Source organism: Hemitrygon akajei, chromosome 11 (assembly GCF_048418815.1).
Source record: "Hemitrygon akajei chromosome 11, sHemAka1.3, whole genome shotgun sequence".
NCBI classification, from domain to species: Eukaryota; Metazoa; Chordata; class Chondrichthyes; order Myliobatiformes; family Dasyatidae; genus Hemitrygon; species Hemitrygon akajei.
Window position 1 is genome coordinate 152,669,643 of NC_133134.1, and position 23,313 is coordinate 152,692,955.

Here is a 23,313-nt window from a genome sequence, read left to right on the forward strand (position 1 = left end):
ATAAGTCAGTCATTTCTGTTCTGTAGGGTAACAGACAGCTCGCATGTATATAGTTCAAGGTTCAAATTCGTAGTGTTTATCAATTGACTTTATCAAAGCTACTCCAACACCTTCCCAAATGTCAGTTGATTGTGGTGAATATTTCCAGATGAGTCAGCAGCATTTGATCATCTGATAAATATTATAAATTCCACTCCTATTGGATCCATTTTCAATCATGCCCAAGCTTGCTGAATTCTGTGTAGTTTTAGAGAATGCTGTATAAGCCAGTTTTAGATTTTGTGCAAACTGTTAGCAAATTTACTATCTTCAGAGCGCAGAATGGAGCAATCAATGCCTGAACAGCAGCTGCAAAAAACCAAATGAAGGTGGCATCCACGTCTGAAATGGATTAAAGAACACTGTGAGTGGATTCAGTCCAATTAGACACTTGGAACAACCCTCATAATAGGGTGAATTAATAGGGCACTGGGAGACATAAATAAAGTAGAGAAAAAAGGTTCTTTTTATCAGAAAAAATAAATGCTTTCAGACAAAGAAGTGTCTGGGAGAAAATAGTCGCAAGCTTACAAAGGAAACATTTATTAAGTAGTTAAATAATATCGAAGGGACTAGTTTTACCTGTTATAAATCTATAGCAAAACCTGTCTGTCAGGTTTACTGAACCTTTCTTTCTTTTGTGCAGCTGTTAGTCCTGGAAAAGAAACACAAACTAGATTGGCAAGTATGAGCTAAGAGTGTTTTTTACCATTCTGTTGCCTTCATGCATCTAGTCGGGCTTTGTCTTGGATTCAGCTGGAAAGTACAAGTTACACAAAAGTACATGAAATCCGTTTCCAACAAGTGCTCTGGAGTAGGTATGTGACTTTTCTAAATTATCACAACCCTTATCTGTTCTGGTTTTCTTTGAAGTGTGCTTTAAATTCAGTTTCTTAGATTATCTGTATACTGGTGCTTGGCTATACTGTCTCCCTGACTGTAAGAATACCTCTGCAAAATTTGTGAGATTCCAATCAGAGTTTGAGGTTCCACTTGCAATGCTGTTACAATGCATTGAAATGAAGTGCTCATGATTACAAGGTTATTTACCCATCCTATATGGGTATTAATTTAAATGCCTGATTACCGAAACAGCCCATTGGAGTAACTTTCAGTCAGCGTTTCAATAAAATTAAGGCTTTTTTTCTAAAAGGAAACTTTTTTTTATTTCCAAAGACTTTCTAGGTGCTTCAGAAATCATTAGTTCATAGAGACTTGGCAACGTGGGCATGTTTCATCTTGTAATCAAGGTAAAATAATTGTGCTGCTTTCAAAGATTAGTTTTGCAGAAACCTGCACACCGCGGGACATTTCATCTACTGGCAGATCAGCAAAATTTACAAAGATCATGCAATTAGCTGTGTTTTTCTCGTTGCACAAAACAATTTCTGAATTAGATAAAGACTGGGGAACAAGACTAAGATTGGGGAAAAATATGGAAGTCATAAGGAACAGAGCACATTAGTCATTCCCATATGTCTTGGGATGTTATGGGTCATTCTTACTTCCTTCACCCTCCGTACACCTCCTCCATCGCCCTACCTCACAGTCTTACCTCGTAACTGCTTCCTTATTCATTGACTCCCTGCCTGATGTCTTTGATGAATGTGGGTGGGGACTTTCTGTAATTCTACTTATTGACCTTGAGATATACAATTACTCAAACATTTGTGTGTTCTGTAAGAAAACTGTAATGATCATCCAGACACTTTGCCCTCACTATTCTGATTAATGTCTGAGAAAAACAAACTTTTCTGTTAAGCAGGCAGATGTGCCTGAGGCAAAGGCTAGAGAGAAGTCTTTGTGAAGGTTTTGTTTTAGAATTTCATACTGTGAATAGTTTAATAGCATGAATCGATTTTCAATCACAACATGTCTGCTGGCACAATCATTTGCATATTCTGAGGCTCATCTGATCCAAATTATGTTAATTTAATTAAGTGAGGGTAGAACTGAACAACAGTTTTATATTGTGTCTTACAAAAGAAGTCTCAGAGTTTTACAGGAATTTAACAAGGTACTTTAGAACAAATGTTTGTTTAATTGCTGTGACTCTAAAAAGACAAAGAGATTTTGGAAGAAATTGCACGATGAAAGGCTCAGGCAGCAGAAATCCCTGTTTGTCACTAGAAGACAAAAGGATATCAGAGGTGTGAAATTGAAAATGCAAAGAATAAAACTGCAGTTGATCAGTTGGATCTTGTTCATTACATTTATTATATTGTTAAACCAATTAAAATTGTAACTTTTTAAGTATGAGTAAATAAAAGAAAAAATATCCACGAAGACAGTTCATAGACGTGATGCATTTGCTCTGATTTCAAACTAGAGGCTGAAAAGTGACCAAATTTCAGTCGAAGGGGCAGTGCTCAGAGGGACAACTCGTGATTTCAGCTGAGAAAACTCATTAAGGGTTCTCATGAGTTGCTAATTTCCTTCAATATAATCAGTATTTTGTACTCATGTGAGCTCTGGCAAGCCTTTACTATTGGCTGAATCTGAAGATGATTCCACAAAAAAATATATGCACTGTATCTGTTGTTAAGCAAAACCATAGAAACATGCTCAATCAAAATTTTCCAATCTTGTAAAGAAATTTTCAACTGTTTATTTTAAAATACAGCATTGACTTTTGCCTTTATGGGTAATGCTTTGGTTAATTTAGTCAAGTCCACCTTTGTGTTCTGATATCAATCCCCTGTGATGCACCACCGCATTAAAGATGCTGTATAAATGTTTTTGCTTCCTTTGCAGAATTGTTTATTAGTGACAGTGTTACAATTGTTTCCAATTCTTCCATCTCATTCCTATATAATACACGGACTAAAATAACAGAGGAACAGGCACTTCCACTCACAGATTATGATTCCAATTTAAACTAATCCCAGCTGCCGGAACATGTTCAGTACTCCTCCATTCCCTGCCTCTTTATGTGCTTGTCTAAATGCCTTTTAAATCACCAATAAGACAGTCATGCATTTGTGACAGATCCAGAACTGATTTAATTTTATTCAACACCATTGTTAAGTGCTATGTCGTATATCGCGCGCGATCATGATCTATGACCATAATTGTCCTTGGCAAATTTTCCTACAGAAATGGTTTTCATTGCCTTCTTCTGGGCAGTGTCTTTACAAGATGGCTAACCCTAGCCATTATCAATACTCTGCAGAGATTGCTGCATAGCCAGGAATTGTGAAATGCACCAGCTGCTCATACGACCATCTTGCAAGCTTGCTTCCATGGCTTCACATGACCCTGATCAGGAGGGCTAGCAGGAGCTACATCTTGCCCAAGGGTGGCCTGCAGGCTTTCAGAAAGCAAGCCTTACACCTCCTTAGGTAGAGATATATATCCAGCCCACCGTCTTTCATATAACAGGCATGACTACAACTGTGCACAATTTTCCAAGTGTAACCTCTCCAATGACTTATACATATATATATATAAAACTTCCCAACTCCTATGCCCTACTAAAACAGTTTTTTTGTTATAAAGCCATAAAGTTTACAGCAGGGAAACAGGCCAGAATGAAGTCGTCCATTGTAATTGGGTTCCCAATGAGCTCGTCCCATCTGCCTGCATTTAGCCCCCACAGCCCTCTAAACCTCTCCTATACATGCTCTTATCCAAAGGGTTTTAAACATTGCTAATGTGTCTGTCTAAACTACTGTTTCTGGCACCTCATTGTAAGTCACACCATCATCTGCTTGAAGAATCTGCCCTCAATATCCCTTTTAAATCTCTCAGTTTTAATCTTAAACCTATGCTTTCTTGTTTTAGCACCTATTCCCAGGGAAAAGGACTCTGTGTTTTCACTCTGTCTATACCCCTAAGATTTAAAAAAAACCTTTATCAGACCACCCCTGAGTCTCCTAGATTATGGGAAATAAAGAACTAGTTTACGCAATCTCTCCTTGTAAATCTTGTCTGCACTCTTTCTAAGTTTAATAACATCTTTCCTATAACAAGGGTGACCAAAACTGTACACAATATTCCAAGTGTGGCTTCACCAATGTCTGATAGAACATTGTAACAAAACTTCCCAACTCCTATGTCGCAACAATGAAGACCTAATGCCAAACGTTTTCTTCCCCACCCTATCTACCTGAGACACTCTTTTCCCAAACTGTACTCGTGCTCCTAGGTTCCTCTATTCCATAATACTTCTCAAGGCCCTCCTGTATAAATCCTACCCTGGTATGATCATCCAAAATGATATACCTCATGCTGATCTGAATTCATAGGCACTTGCCAGTCCTTAGCCCAGATATCAAGCTGATCAAGATTACCTTGTGACTTTTCATACCATCTATAGCACCAATTATTTGGTATCCTCTACAAAATTGGTAGTGTAGTGGTCAGCACAATGCTTTACAGTGCCAGTGACCCGGGTTCAATTCCTGCTGCTGCCTGTAAGGAGTTTGTACGTTCTCCCCGTGACCGTGTGGATTTCCTCTGGGTGATCCAGTTTCATCCCACATTCCAAAGACGTACCAATTGGTGGGTTAATTGGTCATTGTAAATGGTCTGATGAGTTGACTATGGTTGAATCGGAGGATGATGGTGGCGTGACTTGAAGGGCCAGAACAGCCTATTCCACGCTGTATCTCAATGATACTAAATCATGCCTTGTGCATTTACATCCAAATTATTTATATAAATTGAAAACTACAAAGGTCTCAACACTGAGCCCTGTAGTACAACACTGAACTAGGTCCTCCATTCCAAGAAACAACTTCATCTATCAGTCTCTGTTTCCTTGCTCTGAGCCAACTTTGAATCGAATCAGCTATCTGCCTCTAAATGCAGACTAACCTGCCATGAGGACCTTGTCACAGGTCTTGTTAAAGTCTATATAGACAACATCCTCTGTCCTGTGCTCATCTACCCTTCTAGTTGTTGCCTAAAAGAACTTCAAGAGATTTGTCGGTCATGACTTCCCATGACAAAGCCATGTTGACTGTCCAGAATTACAAGGTAAAATGCCTATGAACCGAGATTAGCCTCACCCTCCAAATGATGGTCGATCCTATCCCTCAGTATTCCCTCCAGCAATTCATCCACCAGCAATGCCAGACTCACCAGCCTCTAGTTCACCGGCTTGTTTTTGCCACTCTTTGTAAGCATTGGTACGTATCACATTAGCATTCATCAGTGCTCCAGAACCTCATAAATGGCCAGGAATAAAGCAAAGGTCTCTGCAAGGGTCTCTGTAATGGAAAACACCTTGATCCATCTGCAAACAATTATCTTTGGGCTCAAATTAGAAAACAAAGGGAGCAAGTTCCAACTCTGCTCCTGTTGACTTTGACAGCTCTACATCAAGGTAAGCACTACATACCAACCTTTCCTAATGTGCTGGAGCTACGCTGGTGCAACAGATAAAAGAGGTGTCCCTTTCCATTGTGAGGAAGTGATGGAATCTATAGATCCATGTCCTCATTCACATAAGCACACTTCATAAAATGGCAAACTTTCTAAACACTCCTCTCATTTAACCTTATGTGCTAACAGCTGTGCAAATTAGTGAATTCTGGTTTAGACTTGGATAGGACGTGTTACCATCAAGCAAGAAGGTGTTGTAAACTCCAATTGTATACTTGTAATTAATAATTCAGTGTCATCGCTTAGCGCAAGGTAAACAATGGCTATTTTCTTAATAACCACATCTGAGATAGTCCGCATCCTTAAGAGCATTCTCTGGACATACAATGAATTGAAGTGGAAATACAGTGTGAATGGATAGCACATACACTCAGGAGCCACATTATTATGTACCTCCTGTACTTGGTAAAGTGGCCACTGAGTGTACTGTATGATTATGGCTGCTGTAGCCCATCCACTTCAGGGTCCGTTGTGTTGTGCATTCGGAGATGCTTTTCTGCACACCACTGCTGTAACACGTGGTTATTTGAGTTGCTGTCACCTTCCTGTCAGCTTGACCAGTCTGGCCACTCTTAGTAACAAGATGTTTTTGCTCAGCCAACTGCTGCTCACTGGATTTTTTTTTTTTGTTTTTTGCACCATTCTCTGTAAACTCTAGAGTACTGTGCATGAAAATCTGAGGAAATCTGCAGTTTCTGAGATACTCAAACCACCCCATCTGGCACCAATATTCACTCCACGATCAAAGTCACTTAGATCACAATTCTCCCCCATTCTGATGTTTGGTCTGAACAACAACTGAACCACTTAACCATGTTTGCATGCACTGAGTTGCTGTCACATGATCGACTGTTGAGATATTTGCATTAACGAGCAGGTGTGGCTGATAAAGTGACCACCGCTTCAAAGTAACCTAACAACATACAATACCAGAAGTAGAATCATGTTGTGACAGATTAACGAATTAAAAGCAGAAAGTGCTAATGTACTCACCAGCTCTGGCAACATGTACAGAGGGAGATGAATTGCAAAATAAAGAGAAAACAAGCATTTTTAAACTGCAGCGAGGTGGAAGGTGTCTGTGAGCAAGTGAGGACCAGGTTTGTACAGGATGCTTTTCAAACCCCTGAGCTGCAAATGAATGTGGGCTCTTACCAAGAGGAAAAATAAAGCAAGGAGAACTATCTGAAAAGATGAGATGCAAAAGCCAACAGTTGTTAGAAAGCTGATACATACGAGAATGCTGGAAGTCCTTTTTCTGGTAATTTCTCCCCTCCCTCTTCTCTTTTTCTATTTCCCATTCTAGTTATTCTGTCAATAATTCTCTTCTCCTTACCTGCATATCACCTTCCTCTAGTTACTCTCCTCCTTCCCTTTCTCCCATGGTCCATTGTCCTCTCCTATTAGATTCTTTCTTTAGCCTTGTAAGTCTTCCACCTATCCCCTCACAGCTTCTTACTTCATTCCCCCTCCCCCAGTCACCCACCTTCCCTTTCACCTGGTCTTACCTATCACCTGTCAGCTTGTATTGCTCATCCAACACCCACCTTCATATTCTGGTTTTTGTCCCCTTCCTTTCCAATCTTGTTAAAGGGTTTTGCCTGAAATGTCAACTGTTTATTCCCTTCCATTGATGCTGCCGAGCATCGAGTTCTTAAAGCATTCTGTGTGCATTGCTAGAAATACCGAGCAGGTTGGGCAGCATGTGTGTGGAGAAGATGTAGCAGGTAAAATATCTTAGGGTTGGATTAGTATAAAAATGCACCTTCACAGTCATCATGGCCTCATTGGCCCAGAAAGCCAGTTTTCATGTTACATCTCTCTGTAATTTTGTGACTTTATAACAATATTGGACAGTGATAAATTTATGTTTGATTCATTCATTATTTAGTGATAATATAATTTGAATTTACTCATCAAAAAAATGGGTTGTATTGAGCTGAGTCACCATTTTGTCTAATTATCCCTGTATGAATATCACAACTTGTAGCATCAACTTTCTTCAATTTTCCCTTAACATGTGAACTCAATTTTTCTTTTTCAACATTTTTATTAAATTTCACATAGAAGAGTACAGAGTACATGAGGTTATATATTATGAATCAAAAGAAAGATAGAACAGTACCGAATACATTATATTTAAATCACACTTGCAATCGTGGTACCCTATATACATAATCAAACACGTACATTAATTAAATTGTAGCTTGAATTGTAATAACTTTATTATAAAAAAAGAATCTAAACCCACTATCAAGATCGAAGCTATTTGGTAAAGAAAGAAAGATGGAAAAAAAATCCTTATCACATTGTGATTTATGTTATTAGCCAACATCTGTACTTTAACACCAAATCAAAGGTTTTGAAAATAGTTCAAGAATGGTCCCCACAATGTTTGAAAGTCTTGGTTAGAATCAGAAATTGAACAACGGATCTTCTCTAAATTTAAGCATGACATAACAACACGTAACCATTGAGCATGAGTAGGCGGAGCAACATCCTTCCATTTAAACCCCACCACCCTCCTAGCTATAAAAGAAATAAAAGCCAATATTTGCAAATCAGATGTCTCCAAAGTTATGCCTCTAGAGGCATAATTTTTAATCTTTAACACTCATCATAAACTGTTTTTTTTCCCCTCAGTTTAATTTCCAATGGTTTAATGTTGAACTGTTCAGGCTCTGTAACAGATGGCTGATCCAGTCAGGCAGAATGCTGGGTACCCTTTTAAGGTATTAAATTTACCCCAATATTTTTGTTAGGGTGGTGGGGTGGAGATGTGTCTCCAATGAAGGAGGTGTAAGGTGCTCCTTCCCTCTGCTAGTCTGCAAGTTGTAGCACCTCCCCCCACCCCGATCAGAGTCACGTGAAGCCATGGGAGGAGATGGTGGATGATCATATGAGCAGCTGGAGCATATCACAAGTCCTGCTTATGCGACCTCTGATGCCAAGCAGACAATCTCTGAAGATATTGATAATGGCTGGGGTCACCCGTCTTGTAACGACATTGCCCAGAAGGAGGCAACGGCAAACCACTTCGGTAGTAAAATTGGTCAAGAACGATCACAGTCATGAGACCATGATCGCCCACAATATACAACACAGCACATAATGATGGTGATGAATATTTTTGTTTTAGCAGCTCTGGGGGGCAATGCTGATCAGAATGTAGGTAGAATAGGTTTCTGGGATTTGACTGCATTGTAAGCTAGCATAGACACAATATTCTGAGATGAACTTCCTCTATGTCATGGAATACAGAAAACATAGAATACAGTACTGTGCAAAAGTCTTGGGCATATATATAGTAAGGTGCCTAAGACCTTTGCACAGGACTGTAGTAGTTTTATGTATTGCACTGTACTACTGCTATTGAAAAAAACAAATTTAATGACATATGTGAGTGATGATAACCCTGATTCTGATATGGGTCTCTATTGTGAACAGAGAGTGGGAAGAGGACAGGGAGAGGAGACTCATGATTGGGAAAAGAGGAAGGGAGAGGGGAAGGAGTGGGAAGCAACAGAAAGACATTCTCTAATGATCAATAAGCCATTTGTTTGCAATTAAATGGCCTTGAGTGTGTTTGCACCCATGCCAACCCCAGCCCCGGCACACCTTCTCTGCCATCTGTCCTCCACCCCTCTCACAGCGCTTCACCCTTGCCATTCCCAACATCCTTTGTTCCCATCAGATTTACAAACTCACTCTCTGCTCCACATTGACAAATGTCAAACCCTAGCTATGTACATGTGCCTAAGACTTTTGCACAGTACTATGTTTGTCAATGTGGAGCGCAGAGTGAGTTCAGCCCACAATGTTGTGTTGACCTTAAATCTACCCTGAGATCAATCTACCCCTCTTGCCTACATAGCTCTGCATTTTTCTATCATCCTGTGCCCATCTTAAGAGTTTCTCAAATGTTCCTAATGCACCTTTCTCTACCAGACCCCCTAGCAACACATTCCACACATCCACACACCCAGCACACTCTGTGTTAAAAACATTTTGCTCCAATTATCTTAAAATTAAGCCCCTACAGATACATGTTCATCTTTACCTCCTAGTAGTTACCTGCTTTAGTATAATCTGTACACCATCAGTACATAGGTAGAGTGGGGGTGAAGAATGAAACAACTTCCCACAACTACATCTCCGTGAAAGAAAGTGATCAAATTTCAGCTGAAGCATTGTATCAGAATTAGGTTTAATATCACCGGCATATGTTGTGAAAGTTACTGTTATGTGGCAGCAGTATATTGCAATACATAATAAAAAACCGTAATTATAGTAAGGAGTATATATATTTTAAAAAGTTAAATTAGTAAGTAGTGCTGTCGCTGATCTGGGTACATGAAGACCGAGAAGGACACCATTTTAACTGCGACACCGCAGAGGTTCTGGCACGGGCAAGCATGAAGCAGGCTCGAGGATTTTTAGAAGTGTGGTTCCTTTCTGATAACTCCGTAAACAAACATATCGAAAAAGATGCCATCTATGATCCCCCGAAGAGCCAAAGAAACACGAGCCAATAGAATTCAAAGTCAACTGAAGGGTAGCCAATCAATAGCGAGGCAAGCAAATGGGAGGGCGGGGCGAGCACTCCCAGGAAGAAACACGAACAACTGTGCACTGAAGATGTCACTGCGACATGAAGTGCCTCGATCTGAGCTACCAATATTCACCACCATCCTAAATATGTACTTTGATACTAAATCCACTTTGAACTTGGACAATTAACCTCTCAACCTGCATGTATACATTCCACATAGTCGGCACCGGGTATTGGGATTGAACCCAACTCTCTATCTACCTGCTGCACTCCTATGCTGCCCATAGAAATTATTTTTTTAATCAGAGCAGTAGTGTAGCGATTAGCGTAACATTTCACAACGTCAGCAACAGGGGTTCAATTCCCACTGCTGTCTGTAAGGAGTTTGTACATACTCCTCGTGAATGTGTGGGTTTCCTCCGGGTGTTCCAGTTTCCTCACATGCTGTGAGTTTGCGGGGTTTTTTAAAAGTGGTTTCTATTGTTGTTTCTTTTGTTCCGTGGCTGCCTGCAGGAGGAAATCTCAGGGCTGCGTACGGCATACATACTTCGATAATAAATGTACTTTGAAACTCCCTCCCATATTCTAAAGACCTACAGCACCAGTTGTAGGTGCCAGAAGAGTTGCCACATTTGCACCCTGCCCAGTACAATCCTCACTGATTTGATCTTGATTCAAACAATCCCTTAGATTGTTTACTGATTGTTTGATTCAAACAATCCTTACTGATTTGATCTTGATTCAAACAAGAGGACATATTCAATCAAGAGGACATGATTTGAGAGTTAGGGGGCAAAAGTTTAAGGGTAGCACGAGGAGGAAATTTCGTTACTCAGAGAGTGGTAGCCGTGTGGAACGAGCTTCCAGTAGAAGTGGTAGAGGCAGGTTTGGTATTGTCATTTAAAGTAAAATTGGATAGGTATATGGACAGGAAAGGAATGGAAGGTTATGGGCTGAGTGCAGGTCAGTGGGACTAGGTGGGAGTAAGTGTTCAGCACGGACTAGAAGGGCCGAGATGGCCTGTTTCCATGCTGTAATTGTTATATGGTTTAACACATTTCACTATATGTTTCGATGTACACGTAACAAATAAAGCTAATCTTTTGAGTAGTACCAAGATGGACTACTACGGAGATTAAGGTTTTTTTTCTCAAATGGCAAACACTATTACTTATTTTGAAAAGAATCCAAAAGACCCCAATTGTTTTAACATTGCAGGAGCTTTCCCTTCTGTCTGTAAGTGGCTCTCTGCTTCATGAAAGGCTGAGTTATTCCCTGTACGTAACAAATCCATTCACATGGACTGGTCTACTGCCCTCACAATGTGGATATGCAAAGCTATGCAGTGAGTTAAACACCCTTTCAAATGTCACCCGAGATGGAAGCTTCCTACAGGGTTTTTACTGAGATCTTATTTGTGAAAATATATTGCTGTTTGTGGTAAACTATGTATACCTGTCTGGACACGCCCCTCTGCTGACTGCTCCTGTGGCTCCTCCCACAGACCCCTGTATAAAGGCGATTGGAGGCACTGCTCCCCCCTCAGTCTCCGAGATGCTGTGCTCCGTTTCGCTGCTTATAAAAGCCTATTGTTCGCCTCCCGTCTCCGAGAGTTATTGATGGTGCATCACTGTTTCAAGAGCAGATAAAGAATAGATGGACATACATTTGTAACAGTGTTGTAACGTGAAACAACGACGTGAAACGTTGAAGCTCTAAAATGTTTCAAAGTAAAGATTGTGATAGTTTATTATTTAAATTTATGGATTATATTCATTAACACCTAATTAATTATAGGGTGTTTCACAATTATATCCATATAGATTTCAAAATTTTATTACCATAATTTAGAAAGCATGTTGACATTAAAGTTCCAACTGCGTGGCAACAGAATCTATGTTTGCGGGAGCATTTCAGTTATTGCCACTACTGCACACCCATGCAGCTCAGAGGGAACAATGTTTTCATCTCTAGCTGCGTCTGATTCAGAGGAATTATGAACTGAGCAGAGATACTTGCACATTGAGGAGCCATCTGTCTACACTTCCTGTCTCGTTTAGCTGTAAAGTACAAGGCATTCATTACATGTACCTTAATTTGAGGGGAGCCTCTTTATTTCTAATTGTCAAATGAGAACTGATAGAACGTAGACCGTATGTAGACATGCACTTAGTGAAACATAACTGGAAAAAAATCAGCTGATGATCATCATAGCTGGGGAAATGCATTTCCCAGTTTAGATCACTTCAGTTGATTTTCTACTCTACCGCTACGAGTCATAGAGTTATAGGAAATTTACATCATAGAAGGAGCCCTTAACCCAATGTATTTGGGTTGAGGAAAATGCTGTATAGACTGATCTCACCATGCGGCTGTCAGCATGGAACAGAACAAGGTACAACTCCTCACCTGACAGCTTGCTACTTGTTAAGTAGAGTGACCACTTCAAACTCCAAACTTCATTTCTTGCAATGAGTTCCAAGCTCTTCGACACTTATTGGGTGAAAGTGTTTTTTTTTCTAATCCTCTACCAGTTACCTCAAATCAATGCCCCTTTGTTATACATCCCTCCACCAGGAGAGATTGACAATTTCTCTTCTAACTTAATGCAGTGGTTGGATCCACTTTCAGGCATTGCACACCCAAAGTCACTTTTCCCAGGGCAGAAATGGCTCACATGAAGGGGCATAATTTTAAGGAGGAAAATATAGGGGTGGGGGAATGTCTGAGCTAAGTTTTTTACCCAGAGTGATGGGTGTGTGTAAGGCGCTGTCAAAGATGGTGGTAGAGGCAGATAGGCACCTTATACACAGGTACTCCTGAACCTAGCATCCCCTTATATGTACATACAATCAATCTATGTATATAAGCTAATCTTATGTATATACGGCCACACTCCAACAATGTGCCTTACAGGATAGTTTTTATATTTATATTTATTATGATTTTTAATTGTGTTTTTTATGCTTATTGTGTTCTTTCATGCTGGAGTAACACTCATTTGGTTCTATTCACAGTTGTGAGCTGATGAGTGGCAATAAACAAATCCTGAATACATTAAGGACATTTAATAGACTCTTAGATAGGCACATGGACAATAGAAAAAACGGAAGGCTTTGTGGGAGGGAAGGATTATATTGATCTTAGAGTAGGTTAAAAGGTTGGCACATCGTCAGCCGAAGGACCTGTACTGTGCTGTTATGTTCTATGTTCAGTCTCCTGAATCCTCACACTCTCTGAATCCTAAAACTCTCTATCCCTGGTAACCTACTTATAAATTCCTTTTTCAGTCTGTCTGGTCATGTCAACCCTTTCCCATAATGCTCTACCTGACGATCCCAAACGTCTCTCTTCACTCTCTTTATCAATTGGAACTACAACTCTTCGGCACTCCAAGATCCCACATTCATGGTGTACTTTGTTGCTTTGCTGGACCTTCTTAGATGAATTATCTGATTCTTCTCTACATTAAACTAGATTTGCCGCTGTCTTGCCCACCTGGTCGACCAGGGGTATTTAAGAGACTCTTAGACAGACACCTAGATGAAAGAAAAAAAAAATGGAGGGCTGTGTGAGAGGGAAGGGTTAGATTGACTTCAGAGGCAGATTGATTTTAGAGCAGATTAAAGGGTCGGCACAACATGTGGGCCGAAAGGCCTATACTGTAATGTACTGCTCTATGTTACATAGAAACATAGAAAACCTACAGCACAATACAGGCCCTTCGGCCCACAAGGTTGTGCCGAACATGTCCCTACCCTAGAAATTACTAGGCTTACCTATAGCCCTCTATTTTTCTAAGCTCCATGTACCTATCCAAAAGTCTCTTAAAAGACCCTATCATATCTGCCTCCACCACCTTTGTCGGCAGCCCATTCCACGCCCTCACCACTCTCTGTGTAAAAAACTTATCCCTGACATCTCGTCTGTACCTACTCCCCAGCACCTTAAACCTGTGTCCACTTGTGGCAACCATTTCAGCCCTGGGAAAAAGCCTCTGACTATCCACATGATCAATGCCTCTCAACATCTTATACAGCTCTATCAGGTCACCTCTCATCCTCTGTCACTCCAAGGAGAAAAGGCCGAGTTCATTCAACCTATTCTCATAAGACATGCTCTCCAATCCAGGCAACATCCTTGTAAATCTCCTCTGCACCCTTTCTTTGGCTTCCACATCCTTCCTGTAGTGAGGCGACCAAAACTGAGCACAGTACTCCTAGTGGGGTCTGACCAGGGTCCTAAATAGCTGTAACATTACCTCTCAGCTCCTAAATTCAATTCCATGATTGATAAAGGCCAATACACCGTACGCCTTCTTAACCACTGAGTCAACCTGTGCAGCTTCTTTGAGCGTCCTATGGTCTCGGACCCCAGGATCCCTCTGATCCTCTACACTGCCAAGAGTCTTATCATTAATACTATATTCTGCCATCATATTTGACCTACCAAAATGAACCACTTCACACTTAGCTGGGTTGAATTCCATCAGCCACTTCTCAGCCCAGTTTCGCATCCTATCAATGTCCCACTGTAAACTCTGACAGACCTCCACACTATCCACAACACCCCCAACCTTTGCGTCATCAGCAAACTTTCTAACCCATCCCTCCACTTCCTCATCCAGGTCATTTATAAAAATCATGAAGAGTAAGGGTCGCAAAACAGATCCCTGAGGCACACCACTGGGGACCAACCTACATGCAGAATATGACCCATCTACAATCACTCTTTGCCTTCTGTGGGCAATCCAGTTCTGGATCCACAAAGCAATGTCCCCTTGGATCCCACGCCTCCTTACTTTCTCAATAAGCTTTGCATGGGGTACCTTAACAAATGTCTTGCTAAAATCCACATACACTACATCTACTGTTCTTCCTTCATCAATATGTTTAGTCACATCCTCAAAAATTTCAATCAGGTTCATAAGGCATGACCTGCCCTTGACAAAGTCGTGCTGACTGTTCCTAATCATATTATACCTTTCCAAATGTTCATAAATCCTGCCTCTCAGAATCTTCTCCATCAACTTACCAATCACTAAGGTAAGACTCACTGGTCTATAATTTCCTGGTCTATCTCTACTCCCTTTCTTGAATAAAGGAACAACGTTCGCAACCCTCCAATCCTTTGGAACCTCTCCCATCCCCATTGGTGATGCAAAGATCATTGCCAGAGGCTCAGCAATCTCCTCCCTCACCTCCCACAGTAGCCTGGGGTACATCTCATCTGGTCCTGGAGACTTATTCAACTTGATGCTTTCCAAAAGCTCCAGCACATCCTCTTTCTTAATATCTACATGCTCAAGCTTTTCAATCTGCTGCAAGTCATCACTACAAACACCAAGATCCTTTTCCATAGTGAATACTGAAGTAAAATATTCATTAAGTATCTCTGCTATTTCCTCTGGTTCCATACACACTTTCCCACTGTCACACTTGATAGGTCCTATTCTTTCACGTCTTATCCTCCTGCTCTTCACGTGCTGGTAGAATGCCTTGGTGTTTTCCTTAATCCTGCCCACCAAGGCCTTCTCATGGTGCTCTCCTAATTTCCTTCTTAAGCTCCTTCCTGTTAGCCTTATAATCTTCTAGATCTCTAACATTACCTAGCTCCCTGAACCTTTTGTAAGCTTTTCTTTTCTTCTTGACCAGATTTATTACAGCCTTTGTACACCACAGTTCCTGTACCCTACCATAACTTCCCTGTCTCATTGGAATGTACCTATGCAGAACTTCACACAAATATTCCCTGAACATTTGCCACATTTCTTCCATACTTTTTCTTGAGAACATCTGTTTCCAATTTAAGCTTCCAATTTCCTGCCTGATAGCCTCATAATTCCCCTTACTCCAATTAAATGCTTTTCTAACTTGTCTGTTCCTATCTCTCTCCAATGCTATGGTAAAGGAGATAGAATTATGATCACTATCTCCAAAATGCTCTCCCACTGAGAGATCTGACACCTGACCAGCTTCATTTCCCAATACCAAATCAAGTACAGCCTCTCCTCTTGTAGGCTTATCTACATATTGTGTCAAGAAACCTTCCTGAACACACCTAACAAACTCCACTCCATCTAAACCCCTTGCTCTAGGGAGATGCCAATCTATATTTGAGAAATTAAAATCTCCCATCATGACAACTCTGTTATTATTACACCTTTCCAGGATCTGTTTCCCTATCTGCTCCTCGATATCCCTCTTACTATTGGGCGGCCCGTAAAAAAACACCCAGTAAAGTTATTGACCCCTTTCTGTTCCTAATCTCCACCCACAGAGGCTCCGTAGACAATCCCTCAATGACGTCCACCTTTTCTGCAGCCGTGACACTATCTCTGATCAACAATGCCATGCCCCCCACCTCTTTTGCCTCCCTCCCTGTCCTTCCTAAAACTTCTAAAACCAGGCACTTGAAGTAACCATTCCTGCCCCTGAGCCATCTAAGTCTTTGTAATGGCCACCACATCATATCTCCAAGTACTGATCCACACTCTAAACTCATCCGCTTTGTTCACAACACTCCTTGCATTAAAATAGATACATCTCAAACCTTTGGTCTGAGCGCATCCCTTCTCTATCACCTGCCTATCCTCCCTCACATGCTGTCTACTAGCTTTCTCTATTTGAGAGCCAGACACCTTTTCCCCAATCTCTTCAGTTTGGCACCTGAGAACATTTCTATCACATACAAACCTTTGATTTCTGCAGTCCTCACATGACCTTTATCCTCCTCCACCTCACCATCTGCTCTAACATTCTGGTTCCCCTCCCCCTGCAAATCTAGTTTAAAACCCCCGGAGCAGCACTAGCTAACTTACCCACAAGGATGTTAGTCCCCCTCCAGTTCTGGTGCAAACCGTCCCGTTGGAACAGGTCCCACCTTCCCTGAAACAAGGCCCAATTGTTCAAAAACATGAAGCCCTCCCTCCTGCACCATCTCCTTAGCCATGTACTTAGCTGCATTATCTTCCTATTTCTAGATTCACTAGCACATGGCACAGGGAGTAATCCTGAGACTGCAGACCTGGAGGTCCTGTCCTTCAACTTTGCACCTAACTCCCTAAACTCTCTTTGCAGGACCTCCTCCTTCTTCCTACCCACGTCATTGGTCCCTACATGGGTCACAACATCTGGCTGCTCACCCTCCGTCCTGAGAATACCGAGAACTCAATCTGAGATATCATGGACCCTGGCACCAGGGAGGCAACAGACCATCTGTGATTCTCGATCTCTCCCACAGAACCTCTTATCTGTCCCCCTAACTATCGAATCCCCTATCACTACTGCTCTCCTCTTTTCCCTCCTTTCTTTCTGAGCTGAGGGTCCAGTCTCGGTGCCAGAGACACGACCACTTCAACTTGTCCCTGGTAGGTTGTCCCCACCAACAGTATCCAAAACGTTCTATGATCGAGCCATTGACATCCTCCTGCTTTCCTCCTCATTGTCAGCCACATTGTCCATTTGAGAGTATTTGTGAACTTCTTAATCATGATTGTTGTACTTAAGTCAAGAATGCTGACCTCTACAGGAAACCAAGGGGCCTATGAAACCCTATTATAAATACCCACCAACCAGTATCAGTTGCTTTCTACAATGACTTACCTTCCTTTGAACACTTTTAATTTTTGCACCAGTCTTATTAAAACATATAGATATTTTCAGCCATTCAGCCATTTTAGAAATATAACCAAGGTGTATCTGACACGCCTTTTCCTAGCTCACATGTGCCACAAGTTCCTGCATTCTAAGCTATATAAATTGTGGTGATGATATCACTTTAAAGTTTCACTGCTCAGCTATTTGCATAAAGGTGAGGATTCCAGATAGAACGGTGCAGCCAGAACTCTCTGTTTGATCATTTTGAATGGATAAAGTCCACTGATTACACAGTTGCATTTTCTCGTGGTGTCTCACGCCTTTGTCAAAGTGCCGATTTCAAGTGGACAGAGTTTCTGCCCAGACCAGAGGTCGTTGATTAGTAATCCGCCTTTGAACAACTCAGAATAAATGATTAATAACAGCATCCTTAAGTGAGCAGGAAGTTAAAATGTAAATTGAATTGTCTATATCTCCAATCACATGCAGCTAAGGAGTGAAATATATACAGTATGTTCCCAGAGGAAAGTGTGGAGCAAGTTAGAGTGTTGATGCCTGCAGCTACTTCTGAAAGGTGTGCATAATAATATTTGGTGTTCTCTGATGCAAAATATTTGCCATTAATTCCTCATGCTACTTCTAATATTGCTTATAATTTTAGCTACTATAGGCTTGCTGATTTCTTTAACTTCCCATTTATTTTAATACTCCTTTTAGGGCACTGAGGACTCTGGTAGAACAAAGAGATATGGGAATACAGGTATATAATTTGTTGAAAGTGGTGTCATGGGTAGACAGGGTTCTAATGAAAGCTTTTGGCACATTGGCCTTCATGAATCAATGTATTGGGTACTGGAGATGTGGGATGTTACATTAAGTTTGTATAAGATGATGGGTGAGGACTAATTTGAATTGTTGTGTGCCGTTTTGGTCACCTACCTACAGGAAAGATGTAAAGAAGGTGGACAGAGTGCAGGGAAAATTCAGAGGGATGTTGTCGGGTCTGGAGGGCATGCGTTAGACGGAACGATTGTATAGGTTATGACTGTAGAACATGGAAAATTGAGAGGAGATTTGATGGAGGTACACAGAATTATGAGGGATATTGATAGGCTAAATGCAAGCAGGCTTTTTCCATTGAGTTTGGGTGAGACTACAACTAGAGGTCAAGGGTTAAGGGTGAAAGGTGTAATGTTTAAAGGCAGCAGGAAGGGAAACTTCTTCACTCAGAGAATGGTTCGAGCAGAATGAGCTGCCAGCGCAAGTGGTGCATACATTTTCGATTTCAACATTCAGTAAAAGTTCGGATAGGTACATGGATGGTAGGGGTATGGAGGGCTATGGTCCTGGTGCGGGTAGAAGGGAATAGGCAGTTTAAATGGTTTCAGCTTGGACTAGATGGACCGAAGGTCCTATTTCTGTGCTGTATTTCTGTAAGACTCTTGGCCTCTATAACCCATGGTCATGGAGTATTTTGTAAGATTCAATAGCCTCGTTCTCAATGTTCACAAAGGCACAAAAGTGAAATATCCAACTTGAGATTGAGGGGGAGGGTTTTGATGGGAGGGTGGGGGAGGTGCAGAGTATTTTTTTCAATGTATAAACCAGACCGAATATATCCAAATACAGAAAGATAGTTTTGCATTTTAAGTGCATGTGCTTCATTGGGACCAACTCCAATAATAATTCTTTCACCAAGATGTTATATTGTCTTTTCCACCTTTCAGTGCTGGATAGTCCTCTGTGTATTTTAACTTTTTTTCTAGGGTTATTTTAGAAATTACAGAGGTTATTTTTCTCCAGTCACACTCGACCCTTCAACTTTATATCACAGAAAGAAAAGATAACGTGTTTTCTGGGAATGCTGGAAATACTTAGCAGCTCCATCGCTTCTGTGAAATGCAGAAACTAAATTAGAATCAGAATTATAAGTTTCTCATCACTGAGTGTTGTAAAAATTGTTTCTTTATGGCAGCAGTGGATTGCAAGGTATAAAAAAGGCATAAAAATTACAATGCATTACAATGATTAGGTCGATAGAAAGAAGGTGCAAAAAAGGTTGTGTTCATGGACTGTTCAGAAATCTGAAAGCAGAGGGGAAGAAGCTGTTCCTAAAACATTTGAGTATAGGTCTTCAGGGTCCTGTATCCCCTCCCTGATGACAGTAATGAGAAGAGGCTATGTCACAGATGGTGAAGGGCCTTAATAATGGATGCCACCTTTTTGCGGCATCACCGTTTGAAGATGTCCTCAATTGTGGGGAGGCTTGTTCCAATGATTAACACTTCAAACCAAGAACTTATCTCTTCATATCAGACATCTTCATGAATCAATTGGTTTTAGTTCTGTTATGACCTCAGCCCCCTCCTTTGTGAGAATCGCAAGAGCCCTAGTCAAGGGGGGGTCAACTGACCCAAGAGGGGGAGAGACGTGCTGAATAGACACAGGAAATGGGAGAGAGAGGGGGAGACGTGCGGAAGACCACGTTCTCCCGAGAAGCAGAATAAAGTGACTCTGACTATTGTCTCATGAAGACCACGTGTAAAGCCCTAGGGCAACGTGGGCTGGGTGATGGGGGAAAGATTGCCTCACCCCCCACCCTGATTGACATCTACAACCCTGCCAGTCCAGATAAAAGGTGGGCTGCCGAGGCGGGGCCTTAGACGCACCAGAAGACACGTTAGAAATCCTGCGACAGCGTTTTGATAGCGACAGCCGGTGGTGGGGTTCGTGTGCGTCTTTCCCTTGCCTGGGATTGGCGATCTCACCACAGAAGAACGGCCTAGCTACAGGGGAGGCCACAGATGAGAGTCCATTCCCCAACGAGACTTCCAACGAACTCCTACAGGTTGGAAAATGTTTCATTCAATCTCTCTCTTTCTAACAAAAGTGCACCAACGCGACACCACAACAGACGGCAGCTGGTGGAACTGCAGTGGCCGCAAGAGACTTTCAGATATACAGCGAACAATATATACATTACCCCTAGACAACGATAGAGCTTATTTCTGATTGATTATTACTATACCTGTGCTTTAGATTGAGTTGTGACGACGTATATGATCTGAATGTTTTGTATTAACCATACGTTTGTGCCCCTTTATAAATAAAAACGTTTGAAAATAGTAGCACCAGGCTTCAGCGGACCTATTTATCTTTGCTGGTAAGTCACCCGGTTACTGGGGAACGTAACAGTTCCCACTCAAACTAGAATTCTGAATGAATCCTGTATATTGCTTTTTAAATTCAAATGTTAGGATACTTGAATTGAAATGAATTGAATTGACTTTATTTCTTACATCCTTCACATGCATGAGGAGTCAAAATCATTATGTTACGTCTCTGGCTAAATGTGCAATGTGCAATCATTGTAATTTATAATAATTTATCATAAATAGAACAGTCAATGTAACATAGAAAAACACTCAAATCAGTTTGAGTTCATCAGTCTGACGGCCTGGTGGAAGAAGCTGTCCCAGAGCCTGTTGGTCCTGGCTTTTATGCTGCGGTACTGTTTCCCGGATAGTAGCAGCTGGAATAGATTGTGGTTGGGGTGACTCAGGTCCCCAGTTATCCTTCAGGCCCTTTTTCAGACCTGTCTTTGTAAGTGTCCTGAATTAAGATAAGTTCACAACTACAGAAGCGCTGGGCACCAATCTCTGCAGAATTCTGCAATTAAGGGAGGTACAGTTCCCATACCAGGCAGTGATGCAGCCAGTCAGGGTGCTCTCAATTGTGCCCCTGTAGAAAGTTCTTAGGATTTGGGGCCCATGCCAATCTTTCTCAACCGTCTGAGGTGAAAGAGCCGCTGTTGTGCTTCTTTCACCACACAGCTGGTTTGTACAGAGGTTGTCAGTGATGTGGATGCTATGGAACTTGAAGCATTGGCTCTGAAAATTTTGGACATTTCTTTTGCATGGAAGATTGGAGCTCTCTTTACCTAAGACTTCAATGTATTGCCTGGCAAAGAAGCTACAAATCAGGATCAACAATATCTACAGCTGAATTATTCCCTTTTTAACATTCAACAAATTGACAGGAGAAGGACAAAAAGTGCATTTAGTGGGGAACAATCCCCTGACTTTGTTGACAATTTAGTGGCTATTCATTTAAGTTTGATAGCATCTTTGCAGTGGTAATTGGAAATCAATAGCTTTTGTTTGACCTCCATCATGCCTCAGTCAATTAGAGCAAACTTACGCTGGACTTGGAGACCCAATTACAGAGTAATATGGATGTCTTAGGGAAGAACCTAGTCAGAATTGATCTGATTTACTGAAAACTAGCATAAGTGTACATGGAACCAAATGCATTTTGGTATATTGCCTCACTGAATTTGCAGGACTACAAGTCACAATGGATTACAGTGTGTCAGTCTGCCACAAGGAAGCTTGCAACTCACCCTACCAGTTTTTCTCCCTTACTATCAGAAAGCATTTGGATTCAAATTAGTGTGTTCCCTTGACAACACCAAACTTCTTGTGACCATTTGCCCAACAACTTCATCAGATCTTCCAGGCTGATTTCTATGTCTGTCATTCAATGTCACCCTAGGTAATGCCAACATGGAATATGCATTTGTAAAGCTCTAAATCCTCAGCTGTTAGATCTGCATTAAGCAGCTAGCTGCTCCCATTTGCTGCCTCATTCTGTGTAATTCACTAAGTGCACCTTCCTCAACAGGGTTATTTAAATCATTATTGTGGAGGTACCTGTGCTGACATTTCCAATAGATGGCAAAAGACCATAACATACTGGAGAAGAATCAGGCCATTTGACCCATCAATGGCCCCAGTGCTCCGCCATTCAATCATGAATAATTTTGTTTCTCAACACCATTACCCCACCTTCTCATTGAAACTTTGACAAATTTCTACAGATGTGTAGAAATGTGGAGAGTATATTGACTGGCTACATCACAGCCTGGTATGGAAACATCAATGCCCTGCAATGGAAAATCCTACAGAAAGTAGTGGATGCATCTACATGAAATGCTCTTGTAGGAAAGCAGCATCCGTTGTCAGGGATACCCACCACCCAGGACATGCCCCTTTCTCACTACTGCCATCAGGAAGAAGATACAGGAGTCACAGGACTCACACCACCTAGTTCAGAAACAGTTAATAACCTTCAACCATCAGGCTCTTGAACCAAAGGAGATAATTTCACTCAACTTCACTTGCCCCATCATTGAAATATTCCCACAACCAATTCAAGACTAATTTTCAAGGGCTCTTCATCTCATGTTCTTGATATTTATTGTTTACAATAAATTTGCAAATTGTATTTGCACAGTTTGTTGGCTTTGCAAACTGATTGAATGCCCAAGTCGGGACAGTCTTTCAATGATTCTGTTATGTTATTATTCTATAGATCTATTGAATATGCCCACAAGAAAATGAATCTCAAGGTTGTATATGGTGACATGTACATACTTCGATAATAAATATATTTTGAACTTTGAACCCTTAACTCAAGTCAAGTCAATTTATTGTCATTTCGACCATAACTGCTGGTACAGTATATAGTAAAACTGAGACAATGTTTTTCAGGACCATGAATGTTACATGACACAGTACAAAAACTAGACCGAACTACGTGATAAAAAAAAACAACACAGAGAAAGCTACACTAGACTACAGACCTACACTGGACTGCAAAAAGTGCACAAAAACAGTGCAGGCATTACAATAAATAATAAACAGGACAATAGGGCAAGGTGTCAGTCCAGGCTTC

At 41.2% G+C, this 23,313-nt stretch overlaps 1 protein-coding gene across 4 annotated transcripts in view; it reads left to right on the forward strand.

Moving 5' to 3' along the window:
- Nucleotides 1-257: 257 nt before the first annotated feature.
- The window catches only part of rbbp8l (retinoblastoma binding protein 8-like), a 104,072-nt gene continuing 81,016 nt past the window's right edge, over nt 258-23,313 (forward strand). For 2 of the 4 annotated variants that reach the window (XM_073061944.1, XM_073061949.1), the window contains exons 1-2: nt 259-403; nt 686-857. The gene's annotated coding sequence lies outside the window, so the exon portion shown is untranslated. Of the gene's footprint in view, nt 404-685; nt 858-1,215; nt 1,290-23,313 lie in introns of all 4 variants that reach the window. The other 2 variants (XM_073061945.1, XM_073061947.1) reach the window with 2 other exon arrangements.